Source organism: Ailuropoda melanoleuca, chromosome 6, assembly GCF_002007445.2.
Source record: "Ailuropoda melanoleuca isolate Jingjing chromosome 6, ASM200744v2, whole genome shotgun sequence".
Taxonomy (NCBI): domain Eukaryota; kingdom Metazoa; phylum Chordata; class Mammalia; order Carnivora; family Ursidae; genus Ailuropoda; species Ailuropoda melanoleuca.
In genome coordinates, this window is record NC_048223.1 from 42,889,283 (window position 1) to 42,912,774 (window position 23,492).

Below are 23,492 nucleotides of genomic sequence, written 5' to 3' on the forward strand. Positions count from 1 at the left end.
CACAGAGCTGGAACAAACAATCCTAAAATTTGTATGGAACCAGAAAAGATCCTGAATAGTCAAAGGAATGTTGAAAAAGAAAACCAAAGTTGGAGGCATCACAATTCTGGACTTTGAGCTGTATTACAAAGTTGTAGCTATCAAGACAGTATGTGAGCTGTATTACAAAGTTGTAGCTATCAAGACAGTATGTACTGGCACAAAAACAGACACATAGATCAATGGAACAGAATAGAGAACCCAGAAATGGACCCACAACTCTATGGCCAACTAATCTTTGACAAAGCAGGAAAGAATATCCAATAGGAAAAAAAAAAGGCATTCTCTTAAACAATTGGTGTTGGGAAAATTGGACAGCCACATGCAGTAAGAAAATGGACCACTTTTAAAAAAATTTTTATTTATTTGTCAGAGAGAGAGAGAGAGAGCACAAGCAGGGGGAGCAACAGGCAGAAGGAGAAGCAGGCTCCCTGCTGAGCAAGGAGCCTAACTGGGGACTCAATCCCAGGACCCTGATCATGACCTAAGCTGAAGACAGATACTTAACTGACTGAGCCACCCAGGTGTCCCAGAAAATGGACCATGTGTACACCATACACACAAAAAAAAAACTCAAAATGGATGAAAGACCTAAATGTGAGACAGGAAACCATAAAAATCCTAGAGGAGAACACAGGCAGCAACCTTTTTGACCTCGGCCTCAGCAACTTCTTGCTAGACATATCTCCAGAGGCCAGGGAAACAGAAGCAAAATTGAACTATTGGGACCTCATCAGGATAAAAAGCTTTTGCACAGCAAAAGAAACAGTTAACAAAACTCAAAGGCAACCTATGGAATGGGAGAAGATATTGGCAAATGACATATCAGATAAAGGACTAGTATCCAAAACTGATAAGGAACTTATCCAACTCAACACCCAAAAAATAAAAAATCAGTCAATCAGGGCAGAAGACATGAGCAGACACTTCTCCAAAGATGACATACAAATGATTAACAGACACATGAAAAATGCTCAACATTATTCGGCATCAGGGAAATACAAATCAAAACCACAATGAGATACCACCTCACACCTGTCAGAACGGCTAAAATTAACCAGTCAGGAAACAACAAGTGTTGGCTAGGGTGTGGAGAAAGGGGAACCCTCTTACACTGTTGGTAGGAATCCAAACTGGTGCAGCTACCCTGAAAAAGAGTGTGGAGGTTCCTCAAGATATTAAAAATAGAGCAACCCTACAACCCAGCAATTGTACTACTAGGTTTTCATCGGATGGATACAAAAATAATGATTCAAAGGGACACATGCACCCCAATGTTTATAGCAGCAATGTCCACAGTAGCCAAAATATGGAAAGAACTCAGATGTTCATTGACAGATGAATGGATAAAGAAGATGTGGTATGTAGATATATACAACGGAATATTACTCAGCCATCAAAAGAATGGAATGTTGCCATCTGCAATGATGTGGATGGAACTAGAGGGTATTATGCTAAGAAAAATCAGTCAGTCAGAGAAAGATAAATACCATATGATTTCACTCATATGTGGAATTTAAGAAATAAAACAGGTGAACGTAGGGGAGGGGAAGAAAAAATAAAATAAGAGGAAAATAAAGAGGGAGGCAAACCATGAGACTCTTAAGTATAAGAAACAAACTGAGGGTTGCTGGAGGGGTGGTGGGTGGGAGGATGGGGTAATTGGGTGATGGGCATTAAGGAGGGCAATTGATGCCATGAGCACTGGGTGTTATATGCAACTGATGAATCACTAAATTCTACCCCTGAACCTAATACTATACTATATGTTAACTAAATTGAATTTAAATTAAAAATTTAAAAAGTAAGTTGGGCTTTTGATGCCAATTCTTTAGCTCTAAGTCCTAAAGATTTTCATTTTTTTTCTAAAAGTTTTATAATTTTTTGTTTTACACTTAAGCTTGTAATCCATTTTGAGGGTTTTTTGTTTTGTTTTCTTTTCTTTGTGCAGCTATTGCTGCACACTGAAGTGTAACTGTTTTTAAACAATATTTCTCACTTCTGGACTTAGAGCCAATGAGGGAAGTTCTAATTCTGGTTTTAATTTTACCCTTTCTACAGTTTCTATGAATTCCTGTGGCTTACATCTTCATATATCTCATAGCTATCAACCTGGCAGCATTAGGTTATTCCAACTTTGCATCACACCAACCTGGCCTCACCAGTTCTTATAAGAATTTACTCATGTCAAATATTTTGTGGTTTTGCTATACTTCCTCAAGGATTTGAGAGATCATGTGAAAGTGTCCCATCTTGAAATACTTGTCCTACAGCCACCTTGCTGGCTATTTTCTCTCCCTCTCCCTCCCCTTCTCCCATGTTCATTCATTTCCACTTCCCCCTTCTCTCAACCCACAGATATCTTCTCCTTTCTTTCACTAACAATTTTGCGCTCACCCTGTCCCCTCAGGGTCTCACCTGCTTCCCAGTGGCTTAACAAAGTACTTCTTTCAAACATATCCAGTGCTCTACTCAAGATAACACTTGGTAAAGAATATTCTCTCTCAAAGAAATCACAGTTATGTGCTTTTCTTCTATTTCCAATCAGTTATTCTTACTCAAGTTGTTATTCAAGAATAATTAGACATTCAATAAGCAAATTATCTGTAGAAGATTTAACCTACTTAAAGGGGGAATAAATGAGATGTAGCTACCTGTGTACTATCCCTTGAAGAAGCTTATAAAAGTACAGCCTCAATAGCTGGGATTCTCTGAGGAGAACCCCAGTGGGGAGAACAATGGCTAAAAATAGCATTTGACCTTGGGTATCTGAAAGGAAAATGATGAAAAATGTTGACCAGTGAGTTTAAAGTATCTTTGAAGAAAAAAGAAAAATAAAAGCATACCCACTTTTTTAAAGTGCATGGAAGTCACCTTCTGCACTTTCTGGAAAGGAAAAGCTATTCAGCCAAGATGTAGGCTTTCAGGCATGACCTTCAACAGGCAAGGGGCAGCACTCCATGTACCAAGAAGATGGTGGAGGTGACAGGGTAGCAAAGTAGAGTGATAGATGCCCCAAAATGTTGGAGAGATCACAAAGTAAGTGGCCAGATCAGGAGGCAGAGCCATCATGGAATCAAAACTTAAAAAGGCTGCTTTCACTCTCAGCAAAGAGATACATGTCAGATGGGCTGCAAGTTCTGGGATTGATGGCATTCGTGTGAACTGAATGTTCCCATGGAGGATGAGGGAGGAAAAATCTGATTCTAATATCTTACTACAAATATGTTCACCAATGCCAGCACCCTCACCACTGCAATGGAATGTCTTCTTAATGGGAGGAAATGAAAGACTGAAAGAGGTTTCTTTTTGATTCTCACACTCCCCAGTCACTGTGTTGCTCTGATCTTTCCCTTGTGTTACTCCCTTTACTCTTAAGTACATGAGAGCTCACCACTATAGCAACTATGGAGAACTCAGAAATGAATGAGAACATCACTATCCAGGCTGTCCAGAACCTAGGAAAGTTAACAGGCTAGTGAAACATATGTCAAAAAACCCCATAATTGTGCCCTTAGAAATAAGGAAGAAGACTTTGGTTTATGTAAGAAGTAGCTTTAAGCAAGCCTCAAAGTACATACTGACTCTGTTGGGTGGAGTTGGGCTGGGGAAAAAGACCTTTAATGGGTAAAGGTAGTGTATCTGCAGTGTGCTAGACACTGATATTATCCATGGGTTATGTTAGTTATGTTTGTTTTAACAATTTATTGAGTGATACTAGATGTCAGACTCTGGGTCCAGCTATGAACAGAGAAGTCACCTTCTTTGTAGAAGTTGGAGTCTAATGGTATGACAGGCAGAATAATGGCCTTCCAATGTGTCTACATCCTAATCCAGAGAACCTGTGAATATGTTATTGTTGGTTAGGTTAGGTTAGGTTTGTTATATTATGTTATGTTTTGATGTTTTATGTTATGTGGCAATGAAGAAATAAGGTAGCAGGTGGAATTAGGCTCACCTTAAAACAGGTTGATGATCCTGAACCAATGTAATGACAAGGATCCCTAAATGTGGAAGAGGGAGGCAGAGGACAAAGTGTCTGTGATTGATGTGAAAGACTTGACCAGCCATTGCTGACTCTGAAGATGGGAGAGGCCATGAGCAAGGAATGCAGACTGCCTCTAGAATCTGGAAAAGGCAATAAAATGGATTCTCCCCTAGAGCCGTGAGAAAGGAACATAGTCCTGCTGTCACATGAATTTTAGCCCAGTAGCATTCATTTTGGACTGCTGACCTCCACAGCTATAAGATAAGAAGTTTGCGCTGTTTCAAGTCACTAAGTTTTGGGGAACTGCATGTTGCTGCCAATGCTTTTATCTGGTAAGGAGTAAGGCAGAAAGGCTGTAGAAGGTGTGTTTCAGTGAGAGGTAGCAGACCATTGTGTTCATTCCAACTTTGCCATCAATTCATAGCTTTACTCAATCATTTAGCTGGAACCATGTGCTGGGCAGAATGCCAGATGCCAGAATACAACAGAAAACAAGACAAGAAAGTTTCCAGTTCTTGAGGAACTTGTAGTCTAATTGGAGAGAAGATAAAAAGTCAATGAAAACATAAATAATCCAAATTGTAATAAACACAATGAATGAAATTAACATCATAGTGCCATAAGAAATACAATGGTCAAGAAAGGCCTTTCCTAGATGATATTTAAGTTAAAATCTATTAAAAAGAGATAAAAACATATAAAGAATATATGCAAAAAGAACAGGAAAAGCAAAGTTCTGTGGCTGGAAAGAGCTGTTACCATGGTCTAAGATTTGACAGGTGGCTTATGTGACAGGAAAATAGTAAGCAAGGGGAAGAAGTGGACAGGGGCTAGCTCATACAGGCTTTTTAAACCACACGGGAAATTTTTCTTGAGAGCAATGGAAAACTTCTGAAGGTGTTATAGACAGAATAGTGTTATAGCCCTATTCACATTTCATATTATTGTTTGTTAACTTTTTATTTTGAAATAATTATAGATTCCCAGAACACGGCAAAGAAATACAAGAAGTTCCATGTACCCTTCACTCAATTTTTCCCAATGGAAAATTCTGGCATAACTATAGCACAATTTCAAAACCAGGGTGTTGGCATTGGTAGAATAAGCAGAACTTATTCAGATTTTACCAGTTTTACATGTATTTATTTGTGTATGTGTATATATAATTTTATGCAGTGTTGCCACGTGTAAATTCACGTAACCACCATCACAGTCAATATACAAAACTGTCCATCAGCACGGAGCGCTCTTGTACCACCCTTTGTAGCTACCTGTATCCCCCCCTTCCTCACCTAAACCCTTGGCAACCTATAACCTCTTTACCACATCTATAACATTTTATTTCAAGAATGCTATATGAATGGAAACATACAGTATGCAATTTTGAGATTGGCTGTTTTATGCAGCCTAATGCCCCCAAGATTCATCCAAGTTGTTGTTTGTACCAATATATGTTCCTTTTTATTGCCAAATAGTATTCCATGGTATAAATATACCACAATTTGATATCCATTTACCTAATGAATGAAATTTGGGTCATTTCTAGTTTTCAGCTTTTGCAAATAAAGTTGCTATGAACAGGTTTTGCTATGTGCAGGTTTCTATGTGACATGTCTTCATTTCTCTGAGATAAATGCTCAAGTGTGTAATTACTGAACTCTAAGGTAGTTGCATGTTTAGTTTTATATGAAACTTCCAAACTTTTTCCCAGAGTGGCTGTATGTACCATTTTAAATTCCTACCAGCATGTATGAATAATCCATTTTTTCTACATCTTCACCAGCATTTGGTGTTACCACTATTTTTAGCTATTCTGATAGGTGTTGTGTATTTAATTTGCATTTTCCAAGGGGCTAATGGTGTTGGACATCTTTTCATGGGTTTATTTGCCATCTGCATACCCTCTATGGTAAAATGTCTGTTCATGTCTTTTGCCCAATGCCTATTTGGATTGTTTTCTTACTGTTAACTTTTGAAAGTGATTCATGTATTCTATATACAAATCTTTTGTCATATATGTGCTAGTGAAAATATGTTCTTCCAGTCTATAGTTTGTATTTTTGTCCTTTTAACAAGGCCTTTCATAAAGCAAAAGTTTTTAATTTTAGTGAAGTCTGATTTATCAGTTTTTCTTTTTATAAGTTGGGCTTTTGAGTTAAAAATAGAACTACTCTACAACTCAGCAATTGCACTACTTGGTCTTTATCCAAAGAATACCAAAATAAATTTGAAGGGACACATGTACCCTAATGGAATATTACTCAGTCATCAAAAAGAATGAAATCTTGCAATTTGCAATGATGTGGATGGAACTAGAGGGTATTATGCTAAGCAAAATAAGTCAGTCAGAGAAAGACAAATACCTTATGCTTTCACTCATATGTGGAATTTAAGAAATAAAACAGATGATCATAGGGGAAGGGAAGAAAAAATAAAATAAGAGAAAAATAGAGAGGGAGGCAAACCATGAGACTCTTAACTATAGAGAACAAACTGAGGGTTGTTGGAGGGGAAGTGGGTGGGAGGATGGGATAATTGGGTGATGGGCATTAAGGAGAGCAGTTGATGCCATGAGCACTGGGTGTTATATGCAGCTGATGAACCACTAAATTCTACCCTTGAAACTAATACTACACTATATGTTAACTAAATTGAATTTAAATAAAAAATTTAAAAAAAAATAAGTTGGGCTTTTGATGCCAATTCTTTAGCTCTAAGTCCTAAAGATTTTCTACTTTTTTCTAAAAGTTTTATAATTTTTTGTTTTACACTTAAGCTTTTTTTTTTTTTTAGATTTTATTTATTCATTCGACAGACAGAGAGACGAACAGTGAGAGAGGGAACACAAGCAGGGAGAGTGGGAGAGGAAGAAGCAGGCTCCCAGCGGAGGAACCTGACATGGGGCTCGATCCCAGAATGCCAGGATCACGCCCTGAGCCGAAGGCAGACGCTTAACAACTGAGCCACCCAGGCGCCCCTATACTTAAGCTTGTAATCCATTTTGAGGGTGTTTTGTTTTGTTTTGTTTTGTTTCCTTTTTTGTAAGCTGAGAGATTTAGGTTGGTTTGGGATTTTTGGTTTTTGCCTACAGAGGTGCATTTATTCCAGCTCCATCTGTTGGTGCTCTCTCTATCCCTCCAATAAGTTGCTTTTGTACCTTTGTCAAAAATTGTGTGTTGATTTCTGTGCTCAGTATTGTGTTCCATTGTCTAAGTGTCTATCCCTCCGCAATACCACACTGTCTTGGTTACTGTAGCTGTATAATAACATAATATAATAAAAAACATTAAAAACTAAAAATAAATAAATAAATCTTGAAGTCAAGATTGATTCTTTTCAATTTATTCTTCTTTGGCATAGTGTTGTTTTTTTTTATGTTTTAGCTCCTTTGACTCTTTGTGGCAAATTTTAGAATAAGTTTGTGTATGACTACAAAAAAATAAAAACCTTTCTGGAGTCTTGATAGGAATTGCATTAAATGTATAGAGCAATTTGGACAGAACTGATATCTTTATTATGTTGGGTCTTCTAATCCATGAACACAATATGTCTCTCTATTTATGTAGATCTCTGATTTTGTGCATCAGCATTTTGTGATTTTCAGCATACAGATTCTGTACTGTTTTGTCAGATTAATAGCGAAGTATTTCATTTTCTTTGGAGTAATTGTAAATGGTATTGTTTTTAATTTTAGTTTCCACATGTTTGTTGTTAGTATATAGAAATGCAATTGATTTTTGAATGTTTCTCTTGTACCATGCAGCCTTGCTAAAATCACTTATTATTTCTGGGAGTTTTACAGATACCTTGGGATTTTTTTACACAGAAAAACATCATCTGCAAATAAAGACAGTTTTATTTCTTCTTTTCTAATCTGTATGCCTTTTTAATCTCTAAAGATTTCTGTGCTTCTTAACAAATGGAGGGTAGAAAGACAACTGATTTTTGGATATAAGAAGTGGATGGAGAATGGAGCCATTTGTTGAGATTGGAAAGGCTAAGGGAGAAGAAGGTTGAGGGGAGAAAAATGAAGATTTCTGCATATTGACAACTAAGTGGAAATGTTGCATGGGAGAAAGCCTCAGAAGAAAAGTCAAAGGTAGAGATAAAATTTGGGAGTAGTCAGCAATTAGATAATATTGAAATCCAGGGAAGAGAGAGGATTGACGCCAGAAGAAGACCCAGGTCCACGCCCTGAGGACTGCAGATAATTAGAGGTTGAGTATAGGAGGAGGAGCCTGCAAAGGGGATCAGGAAGGGCATTCAATAGCTTCAGACAAATCACTCTCTCTTCCTTTACACTTCAGTTTATTCGTCTGAAAAAATGGGAGTTTTGGTGAGAGCACAACTACATCACTTAGAGCACTTCAGGAGTAATGTTCTTTAATTTGGGGAGTTTCCAATCAGCAAAATGCTACATAGTAGAGGGCTGGACAATGAAACCATTCCCTCATTTGCTCATTTTGTGAGACTTGGTGCTTTGTGAGTGATAAGGATATGACTTCCTTGGGCAGATAGCATATCCTGATTAAGGAGACATCTATATGTTGTGGTGTGAAGTGGTGGAGTTCAAAGCCAATGGCCAAGAAAGAATTTGAGATGTCTTTGGTGCAAAAAGGTGGTTTTATTAAAGTAAGGTGACAGGATCTGTGGGCAAAAAGAGCTGCACTAGGGCTGTGAGGAGTGACTGATTATATAAGATTTTCTATCTTATAGAGGGGAGGGTGATGTTAGGGCTCCAGGAAATTGAGTCTATAGGTTTGTGGAGATTGCTTTTTTCTTATAAATCATTAAGAAAATTTCAGACTGATGGAGACTCATATCCTGCATGACTGTGATCTCTATCAGTTAACCATTTGTTTTTCCCTATCCTTTGTTCTAGGGCAACCAGGAGTGCCAGAAGAATGTCACATATATCCCACCATGGGGGCAAGATGTTAGTTTGTGCTTTGCCCTCAGCTTGCCTTCTGCTCCCTCATGATATAGAGCACTTCTCTTACCAGGCTCTTTGATCAGCCATTATGATAAATCCCTGCAAATCAATGGATTCATATCAGTCATGAAATAAAGCATTTTGCTTGATTGGAAAGGCTAATCAGGTTCTCTCAACGCTCTGCAGTCCAGCCACTCCTGATTCCACACCACAGCTCAAAGACTGGCACTTCCAAACTCTTCTTGCCTCAGTTTTCTTTTTCCCCATACCTCTTATCAACTTCAAATGTAATAAACATGATAAATAGGTAAATATGCTATGTTTGTCTCCATCTAGAATGTTAACTCCTAGTCAGAGATTCCCAAAAGCCTAGACATGTGGCCAGCACATAATAGGTGTTCTAACATTTGTTAACAAATTTTTAAATAATGTAAATTACCTCTAAATTTTAAGTCCAAGGATCGTGGTCCAAAGCTGGTGGGCTGAAGGTCAGTGGTATTTGTTATTAATATGGACAAAAACCACTTGAGTATAACTATTTATGAAAAAAAAGAGTCTGAATTATGCAAAGCTTAAATTATGCAATATTGTCATAAATGCATCCTCATGTAAAATATAACCAGTTTGTAATTTATTACATATTCATGAAATTTATTACATATTCATGTAATAAATTGGTGTGCAATCTTTAAATAAGATTTAGCCATTGCATTACTGGGTATTTACCCCAAAGATATGGACGTAGGGAAGAGAAGGGCCATATGCACCCCAATGTTCATAGCAGCATTGTCCACAATAGCTAAATAGTGGAAGGAACCGAGATGCCCTTCAACAGATGACTGGATTAAGAAGATGTGGTCCATATATACAATGGAATATTACTCAGCTATCAAAAAGAATGATTTCTCAACAGTTGCTGCAACATGGATGGCACTGGAGGATATAATGCTAAGTGAAATCAGTCAGGCAGAGAAAGACAATTATCATATGGTTTCTCTCATCTATGGAACATAAGAACTAGGAAGATCGGTAGGAGAAGAAAGGGATAAAGAAAGGGGGGTAATCAGGAGGGGGAATGAAGCATGAGAGACTATGGACTCTGAGAAACAAACTGTGGGCTTCAGAGGGGAGGGGTTGGGGGAATGGGATAGATTGGTTATAGGTGGTGGGGAGGGCACGTATTGCATGGTGCACTGGGTGTTATACGCAACTAATGAATCATCCAAGTTTACCTCAAAAAAATAAAAAATTTAAAAAATTTAAAAAGAACCAAACCATAAAAAATAAAATAAATAAAATAAAATATATTTAATGATATATGGAAAATAAACTTATGTTACAATTTTGAGTTCAGTTAATGAACCTAAAACTACATATAGAGGGCTTCCTTGGGTGGCTCAGTTGGTTAAATGTCTGACTCTTGATTTCAGCTTGGGTCATGATCTTGGGGTTGTGAAATTGACCCACACTGAGCTCTGTGCTCAGTGGGAAGCTGCTTCTCTCCTTTTTCCTCTGCCTCTACCCCTCTACCCACTCCCACATATGCTCTCTCTCAAATACATAAATAAGTAAATCTTAAAACTATATATAGAATATGAGGAGTGCATTTTTGAAATGGGAATAAAATGAATCAGAAACACACATATACCCAGTGTGTATACCAAAACAGTTGAATGCTAAGATTACAAGTAATTTTTTTTCCTGCATCCTTTTGGTTTTCTGCTATTAGCATGTAAAATTTGTGCAATCAGAAAACACAAACCATCAGTAAGTTGAGAGTGCTTGGAAGACCATTTTTTCTGAGAACTGAAGGCACTTTTACGACCATCAAAGACAGCACCACAGAACTGACCCGAGAAGTCCCAAGGCCTCCTAGGAATCAGATGTGGAATGAAGGATGGGCCAGCAGCCATGGGAATGCACTAGTTTTGTCTGAGATTATTTCTCAACTGGATTGGACCCTCTGCATTTTAAAGCTTTGAGGTTGCCCCAGGGCCTTTCCAAAATGCCAGAAATTCACCCTTACCTACCTTCCAGATTATAACACCTAAAGCTATAGGTAACAAAAAACAAATTTAGCTGGTTTCAACTACAAGAACATTTTTTCACATAAAAGAATCCAAAATGGGCAGGGCAGCTCCAGGATTAGGATTCTAAATGCCGGGTTATGGTCTCCCCTTTCAATCACTCCAATGCATTCAGTCTCTCTCTAATTCTGATGCAGCAATAGCTATGGTCCTTTCTGGCATCACTTGCAGGCAAATGGCCAGAAGCAGAAGAGGTTCTGCCTCTTTCTTACACATAAAGAATGAGGCTATCTTTCAAGAAAGATACCAGCTGGAGACAGCCAGGGAGAATGGCAGAGTAGGAGGATCCTGAGCTCACCTCCCTGCATGGACACATTGAGGCAATGATTACATATATGCAATTCACTCTGAAAACAACCAGAGACTGGCAGAACAGATCATCCACAGCTAAAGACAAAAAGGAAAAGCTACATTAAGAAGGGTAGGAGAGACAGAGACATGATTGGAAAACAAACCCCCAGTGTGGTGACCCACAAGCAGGAGAGATATCAGAGGTGCAGAAGCCCTCCCTAAGCAGCAAGGAGATCAAGAACCACATCAAGCACCCCAAGCCCCAGAGGCCTGAACCAGAAAGATAAGCCTGCATAATGTCTGCTTTTGAAAATTGGTAGACATTAACTCAGGGAGAACCAAAGGGCTTACAGGAAACCAAGTCTTCATTCTTAAAGGAACAGCATTCTCTATCACTCCAGCACAGAGGCAGCAGTTTGAAAAGTGCCGGGGCAGGGCACCTCGGTGGCTCAGTCAGTTAAGCATCTGCTTCAGCTCAGGTCATGATCCCAGGATCCTGGGATGGAGCCCCATATCTGGCTCTCTGATCTGCAGGGAGCCTGTTCCTCCCTCTGCCTGCCGCTCCCCCTGCTTGTGCTCTCTCTCTCTCTTCCTCTTTCTCTAAGAAAAAAAAGAAAAGAAAAGAGCCTGGGTTATACCGGAAGATTTACTGACTGATTTTAGGACATGTGCAGAGGGGCAGGGATCTGAAGGAACTTTCTCTGGGAGTAGAAGTGCTGACAGTCACCATTTTTCTTTTTTTTCCTTCAGCCTAGCTGTCTGGATGCTTGTGGGAGCCAGTTCTGATACCTTCCATTTACTTTACTAGTACTGCTCAAACTGCATTAGTGTTCCCTTGTAGACCTGCCTCACCCAACATACCTGTCCCAGAAGGTTCTCCTCCAATGTGGCTTCTTCCTTGCCATATTCTGCAAGCAGTCTAAGTTGGGACCAGTGTTCCCCCAAACTGACTACTGCCCTACCAAACCCAGCAGACAGTCTAGGCCACATCTGATGCCTTTCCAGGGAGATTCCTGCCCCAGTGTGGGGGCAGCCCCACTCACCAGTGTACCTGCAGCACTTACAGTTAGGTCTCTAATCCAGCCACACCCACAAGCATTCTCACAGAAGTTACAGCCCAGTCACAACAGAAGGGTACATACAGCCCATACAGTAGACACTCCTGAAATACCTTGTTCTGGTGGCAAGAGAAATTGCAATACTGGGCCCCACAAGATGCCTTCTACATGACGCCACTACTTTCAAGACCAGGAAACATAGCTGAACTACCAAATACATAGAAACAAACATAGTTAGACAAAATAGAGACAAAGAAGTATATTTCAAACTAAGTAACAAGACAAATCCTCAGAAAGAGCTAAAGAGAATGTAGATAAACAATCTACCTGATAGAGTTCAAAGTAATGGTCCTAAAGATGCTCACCAGACTTGAGAGAAGTGTGGCTGAATTCAGTGAGAACTTCAACAAAGAGAGAGAAAATATAAAAAGGAACAAATCAGAACTGAAGACTACAGTAACTAAAATGAGCTAGAGGGATCCAACAGCAGATTAGAGGATACAGAAGAATGGATCAACAATCTAAAAGACAGGGCAGTGGGGGCATCTGGCTGGCTCAGCTGGAGGAGCATGTGACTCTTGATCTGGGGCCATAAGTTTGGGCCCCACATTGGGTGCAGAGATTACTTAAATAAATAAAACTTTTAAAAATAAATAAGAAAATTTAGAAAGAAAGGGCAGCGGAAATCAACCAAGCTGAAAAGCAAAAAGAAAAAAAAATTTTTTAAGTAGGCTCCACACCTAACATGGAGCCCAACACGGGGCTTGAACTCACAACCCTGAGATAAAGACCTGAGCTGAGATCAAGAGACAAACACTTAACTGACTGAGCCACCCAGGTGACCCCCCCCAAATTTTTTTTATGGATGATAGTTTAAGGGACTTCTAGGACAACATTGAGCACAATAACATTCACATTTTAAGGGTCCCAGAAGGAGAAGAGAAAGAGGAACAGAAAATTTATTTGAAGAAATAATAGTTGGAAGCTTTCCTAACCTGGGGAAGGAAACAGATATCAAGGTCCAGAAATAGAAGAAAGCTCCAAACAAGATGAACCCAAGGGGGTCCACACCAAGACACATAATAATTAAAATATCAGGTGGCTGTAAGTGTGTGGGGGTGTGTGCAGTCACCTGGGCCATGGGAATTGCTGGTTGGTGGCTCCAGCAGCAGTGGCAGCAACAGCAGCAGCAGGGATGGCAGCAGCATCAGGGCACAGAGGATGGTACCAAGGATGGCAAGAAGGGCAATAAAGTGGGCTGGGAAGGCAGATATCCCCAAATCGTCAAGGAGAACAAGCTCTTCCAGCACTACTACCAGGAGCTCAAGAATGCCCAAAGGCAAATGCGACCAAGTCATGGGAGTACTCAGGGGGCCCCTCCTGGCCACTTTAGAATTACTGGCTACAGAAGCCATGCAAAAAAGACTGTCTGATGAACAAATATTTCAAGAAATTGGAGGACCTGGAAGTGGAAGGTCAGAAAGTTAAAGTTCTACAGCCCCTGAGTTGGTATTCTGAAGAATTTGCCTGGAACACAAATTTAAGTGGAAAAATCTGAGGTCTCCACAACTGCGAAAGTTTCACCAGTTTCTGGTTAGTGAAACTGAATCTGGAAATATCAGTTGTCAAGAAGCCGTTGCATGATTCCACTACTGTTACTTAATATTCACCCTCTCCGTAAGATCTTAGATATGTATGAAGCACCTGGATCAAAGACCACACAATTAATTGAAATGTTACATGCTGACATGAATGTCCCTTTTCCTGAGGGGTTTGTCATCATGATAATGAGGACAACAAGTGCTGTTATCTGCTCATTCATCAGGCCAAAATATTGAGCAGCCTCTGCATTCCTGGTGATCACCCATGAATGGTCCAGCATATCCAGACTCAAAATAGATGTAAATAGGAGGAAAGAGATTCTCTTCTATAATTGCATTTTATGTGATGTCCCTTGCAGTGGAGGTGGCCCTATGAGAAAAAAAAACACTGATGTTTGGAAAAAGTGGAAGACCTTATATAACTTGCAGCTGCATGGTTTATAGCTGTGGATTGCAATGCAAGGCACTGAGAATCTGGTGAAAGGTGGTAGGTTGGTGTCTTCTATATGTTCACTAAACCCCCATTGAAGATGAAGTAGTAATAGCATCTTTACTGGAAGAAAAGTGAAAGTGCTTTGAAGCTTGCTGATATGTTTTCTGAGATGCCCGGACTAAAATGGGTCCCTGGAATTACACAGGGGAGACAATGATGAAAGATGGACAGTGGTTTACAGAGTGGGATGACAGTCTTCACAGCAGACATACCCAGATCTGGCCCACCATGTTCTCACCGAAGGACCCAGAAAAGTTACAGGGGATGCACCTAGAGTGGTGTCCTAGAGTATTACCACATCATCAAAATACTGGAGGGCTCTTTGTAGAAGTATGAATAAAAAAGTCTTCAATGCCATGGCATAAATGTCCACCAAAGCTGGAGAGTGAATGTGTGGTGTCCAGAGAAACTGGTCCAATCCTGCAAATCTCACAGAAGGAAAAACTACAGACCCTTCTGAGCTGGAAAGTAAACCAGGTAGCAGAATTGACAACACAGAAATAATGGAAAGAATTGAGAATTTAGAGAACAGTGGAAATGAGAAAGATGGAGTGTGTGGTCCTTCCTCATCTAAGAAAATGAAGTTATTTGGAAGAATTTAAAGAAAATCCATTTGTATTTATTCCTGAAGATGGCTCATTATTTCCACCTATCCAGAAGTTCTATGCACTGGATCTTTCATTCCCTAAGATGAATTTGTTAATTCAAACTACAGAAGGGAAGAAAAGGCAACTCTACATAGTCTCCAAGGAATGTGCTGCTGAATAATAGTGACAGAATGAAGGTTATAAACACTGGGATAAAAGTCTGGTGTTGGAATAACAGTGATGAAGAGTTTGATTGTTCTTTTCAGTTAGCATAAGAGGAAATATACACATTGTCTCCATTTACTAACTCAAGAATGATCACTGTATCAATAGAAGATGTTAAAATTCTATTGACCCAGGAAAATCCATTTTTTAAAGAAAACTTAGCAGTGAGACACACAGCCAAGCCAAGGATTTGGCTAAGGGGAGCACCATCCTGAAGCATGAGCCAGACCCTACTAAACCAGATAACCTTCAGTGTCCCATTGTGTTATGTGGATGGAAGGGAAAGGCTTCCATTTGGACTTTTATGCCCAGGATTGGATGGCTTCATTATCTCAGGATGAGGGGGGTAGAGGTGTTGGCAGAAAAGAAGGAAGGGACTGTTCTGGTACAAGAGAACATAAGTAACTCTGGGCTGCCTGAGGACAAACACAGAATGGAACAGACCACCAGCACAGACACTGATGTGGGACCTGATCCATCAGGGGCTGCCCTTCCCCAGTGAGGACACCCAAGGAGAGCCTGCCTGGGCCCTGGCGGGGCCTCCACCTTGGTATTCAAAGCCAAACCCAGAATTTCTGACCTATAAAGTATGTATTTTTGAAGACTGGAAACTGATGAAATGATAGAACAATTTGTGAATGACCTCAGTACTGCTTATATATATATATATATATATATATATATATATATTTTAGCTTGTTAGAAGTTGCTCATTTTACCTTGTTTCTTTGGCAAAGCTGAGTCCAATGTACCTATTGTGAGCAATAGACATTCACCATTAAAGTTGTATTTCTATCAAGAAACAAAACTGCCCTTGCAGGAATTTTCAGTTCCCTTTTGTTAAGCTTATATTGGTCTTAATTTCCACTATTTGTTTTAATTATTACTTATAGAAAGAATCTATAACTTATTATGAATTGTTGGAAAACCACACTGTAAGCTTTAATAATCATATTAAGTTGCACATCAGCAATGTGACATAGTATGCAGTAGGTTAATATCTGAGGTCTCAGATGACTTCTGTGCCTTTGTAATAAAAGGTAAAATAAACTGTTTCTCAGAGTTAAAAAAATTAAAACATCAAAAATTAAAAATATAGAATCTTAAAAGCAGCAAGAGAAAAGCAAATAGTTACATACAAGGTAAATTCCCCTAAGGCTACCAGCTGATATTTCAGCAGAAATTTTGCAGGCCAGAAGAAAGTGGCATGATATATTCAAAGTGCTAAAAAAAAAAAAAAAACCTACAATCTAAAATACTCCACCTGGCAAGGTTATCATCAGAATTGAAGAAGAGATAGTGCTTCCCAGACAGACACCAGTTAAAGGAGCTCATCACCATAAAGTGGCCTTACAAGAAATATTAGAGGAATTACTTTAAGCAGAAAAAAAGCCATAAATAGAAGTAACAAAATTATAAAAGGAAAAAATTTCACTGGCAAAAGCAAATATACACTAAAGGTAGTAGATTACTTATAAAGCTAGTATGCAGACTGAAAGACAAAAGTAGTAAAATCAATCTTATCTACAAAAGCTAGTTAAGGGATGTGCAAAATAAAAGGTGATATATGATATCATATACATAAAACGTGTGGAAAGGAGTAAAAATGTAGTACTTTTAGAATGTGTTTGAACTTAAGCAACCATCAACTTAAAATAGACTGCTAAATACATAGGATATTATATATAAACTTCATGATAACCACAAACCAAAAACCTATACTAGATACACAAAAAATAAAAAGAAAGGAATCCAAACATAATACTAACAAAAGTCATCAAATCACAAGGAAAATACAAAGAGGGAAGAAAGAAACAGAATAGCTACAAATACAACCAGAAAATAGTTAACAGAATGGCACTAAGCACATATCTATCAATATTTACTTTGTAAATAGATTAAGTGCTCCAATCAAGAGACTTAGGGTGACAGAATGGAGAAAAACGCAAGACCTATCTATATACTGTCTATAAGTGATTCACTTCAGACCTACAGACATATATACAGACTGAAGGTGAAGGGATGGAAAAAGATATTCCGTATAAATTGAAACAACAATAAAAGGCTGGGATAGTGATACTTTCTAAAAAATATTTAGTTATTCATTTGAGAGAGAGAAAGACAGAGAGAGCACAAGCAGGGGGAGAGGCAGAAGGAGAAGCAGAATACCTGCTGAGCTGGAAGCCCAACCTGGGGTTTGATCCCAGGACCTGGAGATCATGACCTGAGCTGAAGGCAGATGCTTAAGCATCTAAGCCATCCAGATACCCTGGGAAACAATACTTATATCAGACAAAATAGACTATAAAACGAAGACTGTAACAAGAGACAAATAAGTGCATTAAATAATGATCAAAGAATCAATCCAATGAGAGGATATAACAATTATAAATATCTATGCACCCAACACTGGAATATCTAAATGTATAAAGCAAATATTAACAGAACTAAAGTGAGAAATTGACAATAATATAATAGTAGGGGACTTTAACACCACACTTACTTCAATGGATAAATCACCCAGACAGATAATCAATAAGAAAACTGTGGCTTTGAACAATAAATTAGACCAGATGGGCTTAACAGCTACATACAGAACATCCCACCCAAAAACAACAGAATAGACATTCTTTTCAAGTGCACAGAAAACATTCTCCAGAGTAGATCACATGTTGGGCCACAAAAGAAGTCTCAGTAAATTTAAGAAAACTAAAGTCATATCCAGCCTTTATTTTCCCCCCACATGGTATGAAATTAGCAATTAATTACAAGGGAAAAAACTGGAAACACACACACACACACACACACACAAACATGTGGAAGCTAAACAACATGCTACTAAACAACTGGTGGGCCAATGAAGAAATCAGAGAGGAAATCAAAACGTACCTGGAGACAAATAAAAATAGAAACACAATAGTTCAAAATCCTTGGGAGGCAACAATAGCAATTTTTAAGAGGGAAATTTAGAGGAGCTTAGGAAGATGGCAGAGTATAAGGACCCTGAGCTCACCCCAATCCTACTTTTTCAACTGGATATTGTCCATATCCAAGTCAAAAAACTGGGGAGCAATCTGAAGACTGGCAGGATAAACTCCACAACTAAATATAGAGAAGCAGCTGCATCTGAAAGTTTAGGATGGTCAGAAAGGCAGGATGAGGCTGCCCATAGCAGGGAGGGAGCTGTGCATCTAGAGAGGGCAGAGAAATGGGCCTTTGCACCAGGGACCTCACACAGGGAAGAATGATCCCAATAACGCTTGGCTTTAAAAACCAGAGGGGCTTAATTCCACGACTTTATACAACCAGTGGTACTTAGAGCCTGGAGCTTTAAAAGTCTGCTGACTCAGCACTGAGTGAGGAGGGAGGGTGAGCGATAGCTCTCTCTACCACCTGTAGAGAGATAGCAACCTACGTGTAGAGGCAACATAAAAGTGGTAATCTACACAAAGCCAGCGGCAAATGGGAGACAGATCTGTTTGTACTGATTTTGGAGCATTTTGGGGTACTTCTCCAAAAATGAGGGAGATGGCAGATGCCATTTTCCTCCCCTGCTGCCCAGGATAAACAGGGCCACCTATGAGAGGTGGGACTGCACAGACACTTGCTACCTAACCCACTAGTACTGCACGACACCCACAGTTCTCCTGAGGACAGGTCCACTCCAAGCCTGCTAGCCTCGCCCCTGGGCTGAGGGCAAACTTTGTTAAAGCCACAGCTGGGCCCTACAAGCCACTGGGTGCACAGCTGCTGTGCACCATGCAGAACCACCATGCTGGGCCCACCTGTGGCTCAGGGCCCAGCCACCACCCTGCACCCAGCAGCACACCCCCAGCTACTATCACACACCAGTTCCACCCCAGCCCAGCCTCATGCCAAATACAGCTCTGTCACACAGCCCCCAACCACCACAGTGCTTAGAGGAATATCACATTTGTGCAGCCCAGCACAAATTTTACTAACACCATGGCCTCACTTCCAAGTTCCCTGGTTGAGAGCTGACCTGCCTGGGTCCCACTAGCAACACAGAGAGCAAACACAGTCCACAACAGGCTGAGTGCAGATGACTGCACTGAGGAAAAGTGACTCAGGCCCAACAGCAGGGTATAAGCAGCACCTAGGATACTCTCCTGAAGTTCTGGTGAACAGGGAATACTGCACCACAGGGCACTTTAGGAACTCTCCTTCATAAAGTCACTACTTTCAAGAGCAGAAGACACGGGTGACTTTCTTAACAGATAGAAACAGACACCGAGAGACAGACAAAATAAGGAGACAGAAATTTATCCCAAATGAAAGAATAGAACAAGGCCACAGTCAGACATCTAAGTAACATGCCTAATAGAGAACTTAAAGCAATGATCATGAGGATCCGCACTGGACTTGAGAAAAGAGTGGAAGCATGTGTGAGACCCTTACCACAGAGGTAAGGAATAACATAGCAGAGATAAATAAGCTTAGTGAAATATGTAGCAGGATGGAAGAAGCAGATGAACAAATTATTTTTTTTCTGATTTTTATAATAATATTTTTTATCATATTATGTTAGTCACCATACAGTACATCCCTGGTTACTGATGGTTCATTAGTTGTGTATAACACCCAGTGCGCCATGCAATACGTGCCCTCCTTACTACTCGTCACCAGCCTATCCCATTCCCCCACCCCCCTTCCCCTCTAGAATTTTGATGGATTCCTGTCTCACATTGAGGTCTTTCATCCATTTGGAGTTTATTTTTGTGTATGGTGTGAGAGAGTGGTCAAGTTTCCTTCTTTTGCATGTAGCTGTCCAGTTTTCCCAGCACCATTTATTGAAGAGACTGTCTTTTTTCCACCGGATGTTTTTTCCTGCTTTATCAAAGATTAGTTGCCCAAAGAGCCGAGGGTCCATTTCTGGGTTCTCTATTCTGTTCCATTGGTCTATGTGTCTGTTTTTGTGCCAGTACCATGCTGTCTTTGTGATCACGGCTTTGTAGTACAGCTCGAAATCCGGCATTTTGATGCCCCCAGTTTTGTTTTTACTTTTCAACAGTTCCATGGTGATTCGGGGCCTTTTCTGGTTCCATACAAATTTAAGGACTATTTGTTCCAGTTCTTTGAAAAATGTCATTGGTATTTTGATCAGGGTAGCATTGAAAGTGTAGATTTCTCTGGGCAGCATGGACATTTTAACTATGTTAATTCTTCCAATCCATGAGCATTTTTAAACAGAAACTTTGCCAGCTAGAAGAGAGTGGCATGAGATATTCAAGATGAAGGGGAAAAATTTGTAGCCAAGAATACTTATCTAGCAAGACTACCATTCATAATAGAAGAGAAAAAGAGTTTCCCAGACAAATAAAAGCTAAAGGAGTTCATGACCACTAAGCCAGTCCTGCAAGAAATATTAAAAGGGACTCTGAGTGGAAAGGAGAGACCAAACGTGACAGTAGGAAACACAAAAGCAGTAAAAATAAATCTTTCTGTAAAAAAATTAATCAAGGAACTCATAAAAAAGGATATAAAATATAACAACATATACCTAACACATGTGGAGGACGGAAAAGAATGGGTTCAAATTTAAATGACCACCAACTTAATACATACTGCTATATGCAGAAGATGTTATATACAAACCAAATGGTAACCATATATATAAACCCACTAATAAATACATAAAGAATAAAGAGAAAGAAATCCAAACATATCACTATTCGAAATCAACAAACCATGAAAGAGAGAAACACAAGAAAGACTCAGAAAATCTTTCTAAACAACCACAAAACAAGTAATAAAATAGCAACATACACATATCTATCTATAATCACTTTGAATGTAAGGACTGAACACTCCAATCAAAACACATAAGGTGAGAGAATGCATTAAAAAAAACAAGAACCATCTATCTACAGCCTACAAAAGACCAATTTTAGACCTAAAGACACCTTTAGATTGAAAGCCAAAATACAATAGTAGAGTGCATACTCTGAAACACTTCCTGAAGTGCCAGGCCCTGGACAGTATAGGATCTCTTCTTCATATAGCCATTACTCTCAGGAGCAAGAAATTTAATAGGCTTTCCTAACATACGCTAAAACAACAACAAAAAAAAAAATAAAAAAATAAAAAACCAAACAAACAGTGACCTAGACAAAATGCCAAGAGAGGAATTTGCCCCACAACAAAGAACATGAAGAGGTCATAGCCAGGGATCTAATCAAAACAGAAATAAGTAATATGCCTGAACCCAAATTTAAAGCAATAATCAAAAGGATACTAGCCGGACTTGAGAAAAGCATAGCAGACACTAGAGAATCCCTTACTGCAGAGATAAAAGAACGAAAAACTATTCAGGCTGAAATATAATATGCTATAACTGAGATGCAAAACCGAATGGATGTAATGACAATGAGGTTGGACAAAGTACAGAAACAAGTCAGTGATATAGAGGATAAAATTATGGATAATAATGAAGCTGAAGAGAAGAGGGAAAGAAAAGTATTCGATCATGAATGTAGACTTCAAGAACTCAGCAACTCCTTAAAGCATAATAACACTTATATCATAGGAGTCCCAAAAAAAGAAGAGAGGGAAAAGTGGCAGAAGGTTTATTTGAAAAATTATAGTTGAAAACTCCCTAATCTGGGGGAAGGAAACAGATATTGAAATCCACGAGGCACAGAGAACTCCCATCAAATTCAACAAAAGCTGGACAACACCAAGACATACTATAGTAAAATTTTAAACTATAGAGATAAGGAAAGAATCCTGAAAGCAGCAAGGGGAAAGAAATCCCTAACCTACAAAGGAAGACAAATCAGGTTCTCAGCAGATCTTTCCACAGAATCCTGACAGGCCCGAAGTGAGTGGCATGATATAATCAAGGTGCTGAAGGGGAAAAATACGTAGTCAAGAATACTTTATCCATCAAGGCTCTAAATATAAGGAGAGATAAAGAGTTTCCCAGACAAACAAAAGCTAAATGAGTTCATGACCACTAAGCCAGCCCTGCAAGAAATATTAATGCAGACTCTTTGGGAAAGAAAGACAAAAAGCAACAAAGACTACAACAGAACAGAGAAAATCTCCAGAATCAATGCAAATTTTACAATGGCACTAAATTCTTATATATCAATAATTATTCTGAATGTAAACGGACTACATGCTCCTATCAAAAGACACAGGGTATCAGAATGGATTAGAAAAAAAAAAGACCCATCTATATGTGCTTATAATAGATTCATTTTAGACCTAAAAACACCTGCAAATTGAAAGTAAGGGGTTGGAGAACCATCTATCATGCTAATGGACGTCAAAAGAAAACCAGAGTAGCCACACTTATGGCTAGATTTTAAAACAAATACAGTTACAAGAGATGAAGAAGGGTACTATATCATAATTAAGGGGTTTGTCCAACAAGAAGATCTAACAGTTGTAAATATTTACGTCCCCAACTTGGGAGCACCCAAATATGTAAATCAGTTAATAACAAACATAAAGAAACTCATTGATAATAATATAATAATAGCAGGGGACTTTAACACCCCACTTACAGCAGTGGATTAATCATCTAAACAGAAAACCAACAAAGAAATAAGAGCTTTGAATGACACACTGGACCAGATGGACTTAACAGATATATTCTGAACATTTTATCCTAAAGCAGCAGAACACACATTCTTTTCAAGTGCACATGGAACATTCTCCAGAATAGATCATATACAGGGTTGCAAATCAGGTCTCAAAAAGTACAAAAGGATTGAAATCATACCATGCATATTTTTAGACCACAACACTATGAAACTTGAAGTCAACTACAAGAAAAAATTTAGAAAGATCACAAATACATGAAGGGTAAAGAATATCCTACTAAAAAATGAATAGGTAAACCAGGATTTAAAGAAGAAATTAAAAAATACATGGGAGCAAATAAAAATGAAAAACACAATAGTCCAGAACCTTTGGGAGGCAAAGATGGAAGTATGTAGCAATACAGGCCTTTCTCAAGAAACAAGAGAAGTCCCAATTACACAGCCTAACCTTACACCTAAAGGAACTAGAAAAGGAATGGCAAATGAAGCTTAAAGCCAGCAGAAGAAAGGAAATAATAAAGATGAGAGTAGAAATAAACTATATAGAAACAAAACAAAACCAAAAAACTCAGGAGAACAGATCAATGAAACTAACAGCTGGTTCTTTGAAAGAATTAAT

The 23,492-nt window shown here is 39.0% G+C and overlaps 1 pseudogene; it reads left to right on the plus strand.

Moving 5' to 3' along the window:
- Positions 1-13,535: 13,535 nt before the first annotated feature.
- On the plus strand, positions 13,536-15,804 carry LOC100482308 (annotated as a pseudogene).
- The last annotated feature ends 7,688 nt before the right edge of the window (positions 15,805-23,492 follow it).